Source organism: Branchiostoma lanceolatum, chromosome 6 (genome assembly GCF_035083965.1).
Source record: "Branchiostoma lanceolatum isolate klBraLanc5 chromosome 6, klBraLanc5.hap2, whole genome shotgun sequence".
NCBI lineage: Eukaryota > Metazoa > Chordata > Leptocardii > Amphioxiformes > Branchiostomatidae > Branchiostoma > Branchiostoma lanceolatum.
In genome coordinates this window covers 23,369,115-23,380,084 of record NC_089727.1, presented here as the reverse complement: position 1 = coordinate 23,380,084, position 10,970 = coordinate 23,369,115, and the positions used below count along the sequence as shown (strand labels likewise).

General features: G+C 42.7%; 1 long non-coding RNA gene across 1 annotated transcript; it reads left to right on the top strand.

Moving 5' to 3' along the window:
* Window positions 1-2,758: 2,758 nt before the first annotated feature.
* Window positions 2,759-9,954, top strand: LOC136437080 (uncharacterized). Its single transcript, XR_010756150.1, has 3 exons — window positions 2,759-2,898; window positions 8,671-8,800; window positions 8,988-9,954. It is a non-coding gene; the product is annotated as an uncharacterized lncRNA (long non-coding RNA).
* Window positions 9,955-10,970: the final 1,016 nt, after the last annotated feature.

The window sequence follows — 10,970 nt, the reverse complement described above, 5'->3', positions numbered from 1 at the left end:
TCTCGTGAGAATGTATTTTTTGGCAACGCCTCTGGAGTGGCGGGAGGGATCTGAGGATTCTATGAGTATGACTGAAAGGAAAGCTGACTCGGATAATATATGCTGATTAATTGATGACAAGTAATAGAATAGAGACAACTTCAAACACAAAGAAAGGAAATTTTCACGACTGCTCCAGATAGAAGCGCTGAAGGGTGTCGTGGTTTCAGTAGAATCATGGGAAAACGAAGGGATCTTACAAAAGACAGTTTGGCACCTTTTATGTGCCATATCTTAATATCAGGAACGTTAACGTCTTACTTCAAACGGTAAAGGAAGTTATAGAATTTGGCGACAGGCATTATAAACCACCTTGCACTCTGTGACAGCGTACAAGAACAGTGACAGGAGCGATCTGACTTGGAGGGCCTCGGTAGCTGGAATTCACAAGTTAACAGGTCATTCTCTGAACTAAATTGTTACGTTCTCCGGTTCTCGTCTAGTCTGCTTTTTAAATTTTGCATGTCTCCTCAGGCGACATCCGTTTTTAGGGCTTTTTTCGGCCGCCCATTGCTATAACTTCTTCTGAGTCAAAATCCATATTAAGTAATGTTGTGGTGCAGTTTTTCGTGAAACCTAATAGGTGTTGTGTAGCCTGGTCCCAGTCTCTAGGGGTCGGCTCACGCTCGTACCTGAGCGCCTTGAAGAAGCCATAGGTTTAAATCGTGGGCTTATAATTATGTCACATCAACTGATCAAGCTCAACAAAATAAACTTCTGTAACTCACAGCTGTCGTTTTTGTTTTGCTATACAGGGTAATCCGCTAAACTGTGAAGCTCATCGCCTATTGAGCTTCACTGTATAGAGGACTGTATAGCTAGCGGACTACCCCTGGTATACTATTCACTCTTTTTGGCCGATTTCTACTATTTTCCCAGGATCGCGCGGAGCCTGGTAACGTAACATGACCTATTTACGTGCAGGAGTAGTTTACGTCCAGATTGGGTCATGTCCACATGTCGCGGTGTATTATGCCAAAGCCTGTTCTCATGAGAAACAAAGAACGTCATAAGTATGATCCTTAGCCATCCCTCTCTTTTATACAAAACATTTAAAGGGGTTTACGTCCAGCGACATAACAGAATAAACTCCTGAACCAGTATCAACAAGTTGCACGGAAGCGTCATGCATGACTCATTTCATATGTAATTCGACACCGTGTATTTTTATCACGTTTTTCTAACTTACACGATAACTAGTATCTTTTAAAAGTAGCTGACGTTAAACCTTTCTTTGATATGCAGACTATCCATGGTGATTCGAGGTTTGAAACTCTTGCCAGTTTTAGGAAGGTTTGATACAACCTAGCGACCCCCGCTCAGATGATACATTTTTGTACGGCATAACGTCATGGTCATGCGTTTATCACGTGAACACCACGTGCTGCTGATTTAGGGGAAATTCACAATACTAAAATTGTTTTCTTCCATCGCGTCGGGCAAGCGGAGGGACAAACATAGTGACTTTACTGTCATTTGTCTGCAGACTACTTTCGACAGTTACTGTGCATTTTTTTCCAGTCTATGTTCTTCCAGCATAGCGCTAGAAGGGAAAATACTGAGGTGGACGATAAAGGGTAAGCCTAGCACAATTCTTCACCATAATCCCCAGCATAAATAATGTACATGCTCGCACGTCGTTAAACAGGCGGAGAAAAACTTACAGACCATGAATTTTCTTGTTAGAAGAGCTAATATTTCTACCCATGGGTTAAACATTTGGCTCTGTCCGCGCGGTTTTAGGATAAATAACGTTTTGAATAAATCGAACGTAAACTGGTCATGTTACGTTAGAGGCTAGCAGTAACTACCACGTTGAAAACAAGACGCAAGTTTGCTATTTTGGGGGGCAAAATGTTGCACAAGTGTGTTACGTGTACGTTATAAGAAACGGAGATTTACAAAGTACATGTACCTTACAAAGCACCTCGTTGGCGCTGTTAGGGTGTTAAGATTACATTTCTACATTGCACAGAAGGAATTTATGTCACGGGTCCGACTTTGCCACGGGAGGTCCGAGCGAGTGAATGAAGTTGTCCAACTGGCGTCTGTGAGGGGACTGAAATGATGTAGTTTTATTGTTTTTGTCGCTGAGTTTGGATTGACATACGCCAGTACTAGTCAAACAGCTCTGCGGGATCCCTCCACGAAAGGACACATCTGTTTTATTGGTGTTTTCACATAACAACCCCTTAACTAAAATGAATACAAACGAAATTTGAAACAAGTAGGTTTCATCAGGTTTGATAAAACATCCTTGATTATGTTGATAGAAAGAATCACAACCATCTCCAAAATTAGACCGTTTGTACGTGACGTACTGTATGCTATCTTGGTTAACAATAGACGGCTTTTAAAGACTATAGCTAGCTATTCATTAATGAAATCAGCAACCCAAATGTAGCTCGGATGTTTACACCGGTAACTAGTTTAGTTGACAACTTTTGACGTCCATCGTTCTTTCAGATATCTTCACTTTACCACCCAACAGGTTTGGTCCTGTACCGGTCAGCGGCACGCACGTGGTAGAGGAACCACAGACATCGCACACACCCACAGACGTTAACGGCGATGCCGAGACCGTGTCAGATGATGATCACTTTGAGGGATTTTTCAAACCAGAGTGACAGTGAAAGCGAGAGTGACCAGCAGACAAAGCATAGTTTACAGATCAGACAGACTCTCTTTGCATAATGATGAACGTTACCCCCCTGATCGCACAATGGGATAGTCCGTGTACTTTGCCCCTCTCCTGTCTCCTGTGCACGTTGCCCGTCGTTTGTAACATCGGTTACCGGGCTCGTAAGTTAGTCCTGACTCCTGCTGGACACAACAAACCAGTGCCTCAGAAAAACGGGGGTTTGTAGACCTTGTCCTTTTGTCGCTAATCGATAATTATCTCAAAATTATGACAAATGGAGATACTGTTATGTAACGTTACATCCTACCTGACCGAAGACTCTACTCTACAGTCTACTCTTGTTTTGGGTGTGTCTGTGTGTGTGTGTGTCTGTCACGTGCACTGTGTGTTTGTGTTTCCGGATTTTTGTAGTCAGCATAACTCAAGAACCTCTGGATGGATTATGACGATACTTGGTACGAGTTTGTGGGTTAGGTGTTGGGAAGACGACGGTCAGGGTCGATTTTGGGCCCCTAGAAATGTGACCCTGGTACTTCAGCAGAACTGTGCTATGGTCTTGATCCTTTGGTGTCAGGTAGCTGGTGATGTATAAAGGAGAATTGTTCAATGTAACAGTGGGGATCAATCTCCACTATTATATAGAACCTCTAGATCTTAGCCTAGTGGTTAGCACATTGAATTCCCAAGCTGTGCGGATCGGGATTGGCAGGGTTTCTAATCCAGGGAGCGGTCATCTATCGCAAGTGGTAAGAAACAACACCAGAGGAAATGCACTGCTAGACCTGATACTGACAAACATGAAGAACTTGTACGAACAGCCCTACATCTTGCCTCCGCTGGGTCTCAGTGATCACTCCTGTGTCCTCTGGACTCCGAGCAACAGACCCAAGGTCAAGCCTACAAAGAAGCAAGTACGGCAGCTGCGGGAAGCAGATATGTTCGAGTTCGGCAGGTGGATTACGTCACACCAGTGGTCTGAAGTATACTCTGCGGTTGGTACAGTCGCGAAGGCAGACGCCTTTCATACGACGCTGGAAATTGCCATGGATACTTTCTTCCGGACTAGAACTATCAAAACCCACAGTTCGGACAAGCCCTGGGTTACACCCCACATCAAAGTCTTGATGACCTTAAGGCAAAGAGCTTTCCATAGGAATATCCCAGGTGTGTGGAAGTTCTACCGTAACCGTATACAGAGAGAGCTTTCACTCGCAAGGAAGTCCTACTACAAGGACCATGTATCCAGTCTTAAAACTTCCGACCCCCGACGATGGCACCAGGGAATTATGAACATGGTAAATAAAACCAAACAAGACAGTGTGATTATGATTCCTGGATTGGAGACAGCCGACAGCTTTACGGTTGCGAACATCATCAACACCAAGTTCGCTGCAGTATCCCAGGCCCTCTCTGCGTTGGACACCTGCCAGCTACCGTCGTTCCTCCCGGCATCACAGCAGCTACCCACGCTCCATGTCTGGGATGTGTACCAGAGACTGTTGGTCGTCAAGACGAACAAGGCACCTGGCCCGGACGGCATCCCCCCTAAGGTGCTACGGGAGTTTGCATGTGAACTCAGTACCCCCTTTTGTCATCTTCTGAACTCCTCCTACTCAGAAGGTACAGTTCCCAGCCAATGGAAACAGGCAGTGGTTATTCCTGTCCCCAAGTCCCAACCAGCCAACCTCGAACAGTTGAGACCCATTTCCTTGACATCACAGTTTGCTAAGATCGCAGAGTTCTTTGTCACCAAATGGATCCATGACGACATTACGTTCGACCAGAGGCAGTTTGGTAGCCTGAAAGGACGATCAACTGACCACGCCCTTGTAAACCTGACAGACAAGCTTTTCAAGGAAGCTGAACGCCCATCAACTATCAGCACAGTTGTGGCCACGGATTTCTCCAAGGCCTTTGACAGGGTCCATCATAACACTGTTGTTGACAAGCTCCTGTCCAAGGGCTTAAGACCAGAGTTGGTGCCGTGGGTGTGTAGTTTCATCTCCGGCAGGAGACAGCGTGTGCGCTACCACCAGTCCCTGTCCAACTGGGAACCATTGTCGTGTGGAGTTGCTCAGGGGACTCTCCTTGGCCCTATTCTGTTCTTGGTCCTCATCGACGATGCTGCAAGCGACACAACCCATCCTGTCTGGAAATATGTCGATGACATGAACTTGCTGGAGACAAGAACACTTTGCGAGCTTCCCACCCTACAGAATGCCCTTGATGACCTGCACCTGTGGACACAAAGGAATTACATGCTGTTGAATGGTGGAAAATGTCTGACCATGCACGTGACTTTCGCCAGAAATCCACCTCAACCACCTCCTCTCCGAATCGACGATACTGAGCTGGCTGTCGTCCCGAGTCTTAAAGTGCTTGGTCTTACCATCCAGAGCGACCTCCACTGGGACAAACAGGTGAACAACATGTTAGCGAAATCGGGCAGAAAACTCTTCCTCCTCAAACGTCTGAAGAAGTTCAACCTACCTCAATGTGACTTAGTAGCAATCTATATTGGCTACATCAGGCCAATATTGGAGTATGCCGTCCCCGTCTGGTCCTCCGGCCTGACCAAGCGCCAGTCTGACCAATTAGAACGGTTGCAGAAAAGGGCGTGTCGTACCATCATGGGCAACAGCTACACCGGTTATCAACATGCACTTGAACACCTCGGACTTTCAACTCTCGCCACCAGACGTGAACATTTGTGTCTCAAGTTCGCTAGATCCCTGATGGACTCTGAGTTTAGGGACTGGCTACCACCACAAAGGGCCCAGATCACTGGCAGAGTGACAAGGAACAATCACAAACTGAACTGTCCGAAAGTAAAAACTAACCGGTACTTGAACTCCTGCATTCCATACATGACCCGCCTTATCAACAAGTATGATCAGTGACTTGTTTTTTTCCTGTAAATGTGTCAAACATTGTATGTAACAAGATACACTTATTTTAAATATGCCAGTTTTAAGGTCTTAAGAATACGCAAGATATCGGACAGTATTGCGCCGTCTATTTTGATTGACTAATTGATTGACATGTTTGTAAATTGACTGACTGATTGATTGATATATTTGTAAATTGGTTTTAATTCAGTGGCAACACTGCGATTTCCAATAAAGTTATCTTGTATCTTGTATCTATCTTGTATACCCGCCCCTTTGGGTTTTTAGCTTTGGGCCCCCTAGCAGTTTGCTCTTGATCTGCAGTGGCGTTTTGTCAAAATGTCCTAAACGAGAATAACTGAACAAAGGAACCACGGATTTCCAAGGTATTTAAGTATTCAGGTAGCTTAGACCAAGGAGGTTTAAAACTTTAATCCTCCTTGCTTAGACAGAGCTTTGACAGAGACATGCACAATGAAGTGCAAATAATGCGCATTAGGACTCAATTTGCATGAATGATGAGGAAAATGTATATTTGCAGTGTTTTCCATTATATGACTCAAATACATGTAACATGTAGTTTATGGCATTTATTATTCATGATTCTTCTAAGTGTTAGATGTTTTGACTGTCAACCTGTGACCTACATGTAAGTTAGTTAAAGTTTACATGACCAAGCATAGAGGACCATAGAGTATGTTGATTACCTTCGCCGGGAATGTATGCATTCGCGGTAAGGTTATGTTATCGGTTACGCCAGCTGTAAAGTGGGTCCGTATGTATGTCGAGATCATAAGTCGAGAGAACTTTGACGGATCTTGCTGATTTTTGATAGGTAAGTGGCGGTTGTGGGAACGAAGGTCAAGTTCGAAAATGGTTAACCTGGCGTTTTCCTGAAGTGCTCCAGTGGACTTTTTTTGTTAGTGTGTTTGTATGTAGACAACATAACTCGACGTATTGATGATGGATCTGCATGATTTTTGGTGGGTACGTTGAGATTGTGAAAACAAAGATCAAGTTCAAAAATGGGTTACCTGGCATTTTCCTGCGGTACTGCAGTGGGCTGTTTATGTATGCGTATTTGTTTGTTGACAGGATAACTCGAGAAGCTGGTGATGGTTGTGCATGCAATTTAGTGAATAGGTAGATTTATTAAAGGGGAAGGTCAAGTTCGACGATGGGCCTCCTAGCGGGTTTTTTGGGTACTGCAGTGTAGCTTCAAAGTTTGAGGTCGAATTTTCTGCAAGTGCTACGGTCATGCTTTTTGTGTGGTAGATAGTCCATGCCACATGAAGTAAGTTGTGCACGTTTGGGCCCTCTAGCGGCTTGTTTGAAGCTGCAGCGGGTGTTTTTAATTTATTTGTTTTGACCTTTGGACATGAATAACTAGACTTATGGTCAACGGATCGTCTTGATTTATGGTATATAGATAGCTCGATTAATGATTTACATAATTGAATATTCATTATGCAAATCAGGAGCTAATTTGCATAATTAGCAAGGAAAGTTTATAAATCTGCTGCCTTTCAAAATAGGACTCTCAAACATGTGACATATATAGCTGAAAAAGAGAGAGGTATCGATAGATACCAATAATGCTAATAGCTACCTATTTTGCATAATTAATGAGAAAATACTGATTGAAAATACCACAATAGTAAATGATTGGAATTTCATTCTTGTATCATTAGGAAGCTAAGAAAAAGGTGAACAATATCAGACAAAAATCATGCATGACAAGGCCTCATTAACATAATTTATAAGGAAATGTCTACAATTCCCTTTCAATTTGCTATTTTTAAGTCTATATATTCAGGTTAAATTGCACTGACAGGTGACCTAGTTTACCGGAGCAGGCTCCCTGTGAGACGTCCCTGGAGGACACATGTGATACTTTACTTGCCTGGTGCAGGGCTCTGTTTTGGGGTCAGGGAGGTCACACAGGCATTTAAACACAGCAGTCTTCCGATCTAACGCTCTTCCTGTTGGAAGGTATAGGTTTGATAAAAACTGATTGATATGTCGACTATGAAAATAAGGGCATAATTGAAGCAAATACATTGCCAACAAATTGCCTTATTTTCTGTAGTAAAGATAAAAGTTATGATACCAATTAAGCAAAAATATTCTTACAGTGATTATTTTTATAACTCTTGGGAGAACTCGTGTAGGTATAGGTATGGGTTTGTTTTAAACTTTGAAAGAGAATACTAGTAACTCAAGAAGGTGATGACGGATCGTCATGATTTGTAGGGATGTACATAGTTTGAGTGATGATTTACATGATCGTATAAGAATCATGCAAATCAGGATCTGTGATGTGAAAAAGTATACAAACCCTTGCATTCCATTGTAGTCAAACACGTGACATGTAACTGAGAAAGAGAGGAATATTGATAGATATCAATTATGCAAACGAATACCTAATTTGCATAATTTATGACAAAATAATACAATTCGAGAGTGGTTAATGATGGGATTTCATTCTTGTGGCGTTTGGGAGATAATCAAATGTGGACGTTATCAGACATAAATCATGATGGCCTCATTTACATAATATATGAGGAAATGCTACAATGGCCCTCTTTTCTAAGATTTTACTTTAATGCTGTGTTTTGTGTAGAGAAAAGGATCACTTGAAATTCATGCAATCGAGGACCTTATTTACATACTGAGTGATAAGCATTCACTCGAAAAGGCTAACATCAGTCGGCGAAGGTATGAGGTCGTGGAACTCTAGTTGAAAATCATTTGCATAATCAGAATATTTCATGGAGATACGAGGTCTCCGATCTGTTGTTTAAAAAGTGTGACGGCGGCGACGGAAATATCATTTAATTTTAAATATGAATCTATAGCAAAGTGGGAGGGGGCCCGATATATGGGGTGGTGGTGTCAGCCGCTCAATTTGATACATATACTAGTAAGTTACATTATATATTCAATAGATAGATAGATTGATAGATACATGTAGATAGATTGATAGATAGATTGATTGATTGATTGATTGATTGATTGATTGATTGATTTAAGGCCCCCTAACTACTCTATGGTACTGCAGCAGAATTGAAAGGTTGTTTTTTTCTTTTTCTGTCACCGCAGGAAAGGTTACTAGACAACATGCAATCAGTGGCAGGCGGAAGGCTGGGGGCAGTGCTTCGCCACCTGTCCAAAATGTCCCCTCACAAACCACTGAACGTCCTGCCGTGCCAGATAAGTACCCAGGTCACAGGTCAATCAAAGTCTTCTACTCTTCTAGATATCATTCAGGAACAAACATGTGGATTGAAGGGAAAACCACCTAGCAATGAAGTGTTTGTCCATAATTCGGTTCTTTTTGTATACAACTTATCATTTACCTTACATACAATATTATTGTATGTAACATAGTCACTCTGATTGTTTTTTCTGCTCCAAAGATCGGATGTTATCCGGAGTGAACGTCGTCAGTAAGGACACCGTCAGCTGCAGTCACGTGTTCCGGCCGTGGGATTTTGACGTTTTGAGGGATTAGGTAAGAGAAGAAATTAAGCACCAAAAGTTCTTATTACGTAGAAAAAGATACACAAGATTATGTATCACACCAATTGATTTGATATGGTGGTTGCGTCTGTTCGTTGCTCATTTGGTATTTCTCGCCTCACTTCATTAGCAATATGATTGGTATATATTATGTAAGGCCAGTCAGCATATAAGTTTTATTGATTTTGCCTCATTTAGAAATAAAAACAATAATTTTTTACCCTTCAGCAATGGTCAATGTACCGAAAATGGGACAATAAGGCGCAGACATCAGTCAGTTCCATCGCAAAAACGTCCTTGATGTTGTAAAAAGGCATTTGCACATGTAGGAATGGTGAACAATGTACAAATGCATTGTACAATTATTGTGTATGCAAGCTTAGTACAAGTAAGCTTGATCCTTATTTCCAACTTACAGGAAGACACAGTGCAGCACTCTTACCAAACTTGTAATTGGAATTAGTCTAATTGATATGCCATTACTATCAACAACGTGTTATCCGATGTGTTGTTGAATAAGGCCACATGAAATGACTTATTTCATGCGGTTTGAGTACTGGACCATTGTCTAGCTGTCTGTTGAATACTGAATAAAAAGACGGAGGATTTCTGAGGCACGGCAATCAGAAGATCAGGACAGCAATAGCGGAGAGAACTTCAGTTGAAGTGAGCAGAGCCAGTATCGAGTAGTCACAGTCTGCCTCATCAGACTCCCATGTCCAGTGTTCAACAAGCCTTGTCTCTGCGTCCTTTCTCTATTCTTGATGTGCTACACAGACCTGGATCTGTAATGATTTTCAGTAATGTTACTTACTGTTTTATTGAATACAGGAATAAAAGACTTGTTGATTTTGATACCATGTTTATTTTGCTTCCGTTCTTACATGATTCATGGTATTCAAGTTTGGAAATGTAGGTACATGTAGCTTGTTTTATTTTGCCCCCTTGTTGTTTTTTTCCGCCTGGGCGCAGTAAATTTGAAATCTGTAGAGGATGACATCCAGAATTTATAATTTTGCTGTGGCCTAATATATTATCGTTCCAGCTACCGAGGCCCTCCAAGTTAGTCTCCAACCAGACCCAATGGATTGCAAAGACCGTATCCAACTGGAAGAAGGAGCTTGTAATGCAATCCAAGGTCTGGAACAAGTCGGTCTGAACAAAGGCTATTAACATCTAATTGTTACCTAATCAAACTGTGCTTCTGTAAGTGAGTTTATTACTCTCTGTCCGCACGGGCGTGCGGCGCCATGCCGGGCTGTCACGGGTCGGCTGCGCACCGTCTGACACCTCCAGACCGCGACTGAGAGGTCGTCCACTTCAGTTTGATGCCACAAACATCGCCGATGGGTGAAAGAAACTGCTATTGTGAGAGCTTTTTACTAGGCTCAACCAAAAATCTCCTTGGCTCAACCAAGGCGCGAACCTCCCACTGGGACGTGCGCGGGTGACTGGGCGGCTTGTCCCAGAAATCGGTCATAAAAAGATTAGTACCCCGGACATTCGTACGGCTGTTAGCATTACAACGAGGAGGGGCAGCGGCACCTTTATTGAATAGAAATGCTCCGCCCTGTTTGAGTTATAGCAGATCTTGGGTTGCGAAACGTACTTCCTCTGCCAGTTTGATACGGTCTTTATGCAACCTATAGATCTGCTTGGAGATTACTCCAAGTTACCATTTTTAAAATGTTGGAATTAATGAAATGTTTTTCTTTGAAGCCACAGTTCCTCTAGGGACTATCGTCAACCAGATGGTCCTGACGTCGTACCTGATAGGGAAACACTACTTCTTCCAGCCACCTAAAGAACGCAACAACGAACCTGTCTTCAGTTTAGTCTTCATACGAGGTCAAAGTTGGGAATTCCTCCCACCCTATCAT